Raw genomic sequence first — 5603 nt, 5'->3', positions numbered from 1 at the left:
CCGTGGGACCGACCTGAGCCCTCTACATAAGTGTGCTGATTGTGTAGCTTGATCTACTTGTGGACCTCCTAGTGGGGGGAGCAAGGCCTGTCCCTGACACTTTGGCTGGCTTTTAGGAACCTATTCCTCTTCATTTTACATATGAATAGAAAATTTAATAATAATAATAATAATAAACAAAAGGAAACCACTCCTCATACCAGGTTGCCTTGCTCAGCCTTAATACAAGGGGAGGGGCTTAGTCCTTCCTCAACCTGCTATACCATGCTTTGTTGACCCCCATGGGAGGCCTGCCCCTTTATGAACAGAAACAGAGGAAAAATGGATGGGTGAGGGTTCAGGGGAAGGAATAGGAGGAGAGGAAAGAGGGGAAACTGAGGTTGATATGTAAAGTAAATGAATAAATTTACTTAATATTAAAAAGAGGAGTGGGGACTGGAGAGATGGCTCAGCGGTTAAGAACACTGACTGTTCTTCTAGGTTCTTCAGCAACCATATGGCAGTTTACAACTGTCTGTAACTCCAGTTCCAGGGCTTCTGACACCCTCACACAGATATATATGCAAGGAAAACACCAACGGACACAAAATAAAAATATAAAAAAAGAGGAGGGGGAACTATGTAATTGCATTTTAATTTCAGAAAAATTTTAATGAATGAAAGATAACAAAAAAGAAATGTTTAAATAAGTTAAACTAATATTTTCTTTTTATTCTTTAATTACATTTGTGAGGCATGGTGGCATAGGCCTGTGATCCCAGCATTTGGAAGGCAAAAGCAGCCAGATATCAATGAATTTGAGGCCAGCCTCAAGTTTACATAGTGAATTTCTGGACAGCCAGGACTACATAAAAAGAACTTGCCTCAAAAAAAAAAAAAAATGAAACCAACTAAATTAAAAACAACAACAATAAAGTTGACCTTTTTTGTCATTTTCTTGGGCATCTGGACTTAAGTTTAGATCCAACTTTCAAGCACATTAGCATGTATAAGTAGGTTTCTTTTAAATTCATATGAAAATTTTACACATCAAAGATGAATGGACCATGTTGTACTTATTTCCCCCGGTTTGTCTCTTTTATTTGCAGTATTGTTTTTGCAGATGATATCGTCCAGGTATGTAATCATACACATCTATATTGCGCTTGTAGATATTGCCTTTAGCACCATTCTTCATATGGCTCTGAGCATCCTTAGTTGTTTAACGTTCACCAAGCTCTACCAACAGCAGATTTTCTTTACACTTACCTTTATCTTCATAGGACAAGATTCTAAAGTGATAGAATGAACGGAGAAACCTATCTTCTTCCTACTTACTGCATGCCTCCTAAGTAGCACACCCTGTACTGCCGCTGTATTATGACACCGGACTCACTGCGCAGGGCAAATCTAATGAATGTTAAGAAGCACTAGGTTCTTAAGGCAGTGTATAGTCAATCTGTATTACTTGTTTTGATATCCCTTTGAATAGTTGACCAAAATATTGGTTGAAGGTGGACTAAAGAAAACACCCATGGGCTGAGGCTGTAACTTCACTGGTCTAGTTCTTGCCTAGGATGGGTGAACCCCCGAGTTTGATCCCCAGCACTCTACAGCTGGTTGTGGTGACACTTCTGTAATCTCAGCACTCAGGGGATGCAGGCAAGAGGACTTCAGTGATAAATTCAGGGTCATCTTTGATTACACGGTAAGTTTAAGACCAGCCTGGTCCATGTGAGATGTTGTCTCAAAAGTAAATGACAACAGTAATGAATATTTATTATTTCAGTATCTGTCAGTCAAAATCTGGTTGTTGCTCAGCTGGGTTGCCCAGTTTTCACCACAAGGGTGCAAATAAAGTATCGGGCCAAGGCTAGATCTCCCATCTGTATGCCTGGAAGGTTTGAGTCCAAGTTTGTTTACACAGTTCTTGGCAGGATTTAGTTCCTCATAGGCTGCTGAAGTCTTCAGCTTCTCTGTTGGACTTTGGTTTCTCACAGTGTTTGTTGGCGAACAGTCTCCTTCAGGTCTTTGGCATATAGAGCATGAGAATTTATATTTGTCCTGGGGTGAGTACTTAAGTTTTGATAAACTGATTTATAAGGAACATCTTTGTGAAGTAAACAATTTACACCAGTACTCATATTCTTTTTTTTTTAAAGATTTATTTATTTATTATGTATACAGCCTGCATAGATCTCATTACAGATGGTTGTAATGTACAATGTAATGTACATTACATGTAGTTGCTGGGAATTGAACTCAGGACCTCTGAAAGAACAGCCAGTGTAAACTCTGACCCATCTCTCCAGCCCTCCCCCTCCCCGTATTCTTAATTCTATATTTGAGAGTAAAATGAATGTGCTACACTGAAAATGCTAATTTGTATTAATTTCTGGCCTATATAAAAAGTAATATATGGTTGAATTAAGCATTCACAAAGCATTACCCATTGCATAGGACAAGCAGACTTTTGTATAGGACACAGACATTAAGAAAATGAGTGTCTGTGCATCATGTGGGTGCAGTATCTGAAGAGGCCAGAAGGGGGCATTGGATTCCCTTGGACCAGAGTTTCAGATGGTTGTGTGCCACCATGGGTGGTAGTTTGAAAGAGAATGATTCCATAGGCTCATGTTTTTTAATTAATTAATTAATTTTAATTTAATTTATTTTCGAGACAGCGTTTCTCTGTGTCCTGGCTTTCCCTGGAACTCACTCTGTAGACCAGTCTGGCCAGGAATTCACAGAGATCTGCCTACCTCTGCCTCCTGAGTGATGCGATTACAGGCGTGCACCAGACACCGTCCCCAAGCGGGGCTCATATTTTTGAATACTTGGTCTAAAGTTTGAAACTGTTTGGGAAAGATTAGGTGTGGCCTTGTTGGAGGAGGTGTGTCACTGAGGGTGGGCTTTGAGGTTTCTAAAGACCATGCCACACTAGTTGATTCTCCGCTCCGGCTTGTGGATCAGATGTGGGCTCTCAGCTACTGCTTTAGCACCATGCCTGCTGCCATGCTCCCCTCCATGACTGTCACAGACTCTAATACCCTCTGGAACTGTGAACCCCAAATTAATGCTTTATTTTGTAAGTTGCCTCTGTCATGACGTTTTGCCATGACAATTAACTAAGACACGTGGGTGCTGAGAATCAAACCTTAGTCCTCTGGAAGGGCAACCAATGCTCTTAATGCTAAGCCATCTCTCTAGCCACTATTCCATATTCTTATCATTACATATACGTTCAAATTCTTTCCAGAACATTAATTATTCTTCCACAAATACTCAGCTCAGGCCATTCACAACGCCTAGAAGTCCTCTTTGACAATCTTGTCTGCTTCCTATTCTGAGTCAGATTACTATCTTCGTGTTTCCCAACATTAGATTATCATCTATGGTATTAATACTTAACATATACTTATATTAACATATGCTAATATACTTAACATATCACTGTGTGATTCATGGCTTAAAATGTGTCTATGAGCTGGGCAATAGTGGTTCAGGCCTTTAATCCCAGTACTTGGGAGGCAGAGCCAGGCAGATCTCTGTGAGTTTGAGGCCAGCCTGGTCTACAGAGTGAGATCCAGGACAGGCACCAAAACTACACAGAAAAACCCTGTCTTGAAAAACCAAAAAAAAAAAAAAAGATAAAATCATTTCAGCTATTGACATGCTCATACTCATAGACACTTTTTTTTTGGTTTTTCAAGACAGGGTTTCTCTGTGTAATAGTCCTGGCTGTCCTGAAACCCACTTTGTAGACCAGGCTGGCCCTGAACTGAGATCCGCCTGCCTCTGCCTCCCAAGTGCTATGATTAAAGGTGTGTGCCACCACCAACCAACTTATTTATCTTCTTAACTTCAATAACTAGTATCAACTGACTTGTTGAATTAACTAGCATACAGGCCTGTAAGAGCACAGTGACCTTTTCAACAATTGGCAAATGAATGCTGCTTGAAACCAATCTAATTTAAAACAGACTAAGTGGCTATCTTTTTATATACTTAGGCCTAAAAAAAGCTTTGTGCTTCTTCTGTGTTCCATATGACATGAATCTACAATCAAATGGAGAAAGTAGTTATTCCTATTTGTATTCAGATGAGATATCAGGCTCAGTAGATAGTAAATAAATTGCTTACGGTCACATACTTAATACGTGGGGTTTCCTGCTCTGAAGCCTACATTGCTAACTGCTACATGCAACTGAATAGAGCCAGGCATAGTGATGTATGTCTATGAGTCCAGTACACTGGAGACCAACGCAGGAAGGACTCAAATTGTGTCCAGCATGGACTACACAGGGAGACCCTGTCTGGGGAAAAAAAAAACAGGAAAAAAAATTTCCCAAAACTGGGTGTGGTGGTGTACACCTTTAATCCCAGTACTACAGAGGCTAAGGCAGGTGAATCTCTACAGGTTCAAGGTCAGTGAGGTCTACATATATAGTTCTAGGACAGCTAGGGCTACAAAAAGAGACCTTATCTCAAAAAACAAAACCCCTAAATAAAGATAGCTGAGGCAGAGGCAGCCGGAGTGGTGACAGAGGCAGACGGAGCTGCCACAGAGGCACATGGAGCTGGGACAAAGGTAGGAGGAGCTGTGGCAGAGGCGGGCTAAGCAGTGGCAGAGACGCGGTCATAATAAAGACCAGAAACTGAGCTATTATACGCTGAGGAGTTAGTGAAAACAAGGAGAATAAGAACCTGGAACAGGGACACCTTTAACCCCAGCACCCGGGGAAGGAGCCATTTCCGTGAGGCATGACCAGAATGGATACGAACACTCAGTCTGAGGCCAACCCAAGGCCCAGCTGCTGATCCTATGAAACCCAACAACTTGGAAGTGTTGGTGAGACTACCCTACTAAATAATCTACTCAGCTGAGATCCATTTGGGAGAGGATTCAGAATCCTACAGTCTGCAGTCTTAGGAAACAAAATCAGCTGAGAAGTTGACAAATGAGCAAAACGTGACCTGAGAACACAAAAGAAGGAGCCGACCAGCCACCGAACCAGATCACTAGAATCATAAGCTTACACTACACCAACTGGGAACAGCTGCTCCTGAAAAACAGAGGCCAACAGCACTGATTTAACAAAGAACTCCTAGTGGACCAAGACTAACAATTAGAAGAAGAGAGGCACCTTCAGACACAGACACCGCCTATACCGAGCAGAAGAAGAGATGAGTAGATGCGAGTGCAAAAATACAGGCAACAACTAAAGACCTATATGATAACAACATCAGAACCTAGTGATTCTGTACCTGCAAGACCTGAACATACCAAGGCAGAAGAAATAGAAGAAATCTATCCTAAAAATGACTTTAAGAAGATGATAGAGATCCTTAAAGAATAAATGAAAAACTCCAATAAAGAGGAAATAAAAATTCCCTTAAAGAAATGGAAGAAAAAACAAACAAAAAATTGGAAGAAATCAAAGAAAGCCAAGAAAAAGTAATTAAACAGATGAAGGAAACAATTCAAGATTTGAAAAGTAAAATTGAGACAATAAAGAAAACACAAGCTGAGGGAATGCTGGAAATAGAAAACAAACAGGTACTATAGAAGCAAGCATAACCAACCGAATGCAAGAGATGGAACAGAGAATCTCTGACACTGA

Source organism: Peromyscus maniculatus, chromosome 7 (assembly GCF_049852395.1).
Source record: "Peromyscus maniculatus bairdii isolate BWxNUB_F1_BW_parent chromosome 7, HU_Pman_BW_mat_3.1, whole genome shotgun sequence".
NCBI lineage: Eukaryota > Metazoa > Chordata > Mammalia > Rodentia > Cricetidae > Peromyscus > Peromyscus maniculatus.
The sequence above is the reverse complement of the archived record's forward strand: the minus strand, read 5'-3'. Positions refer to the sequence as shown.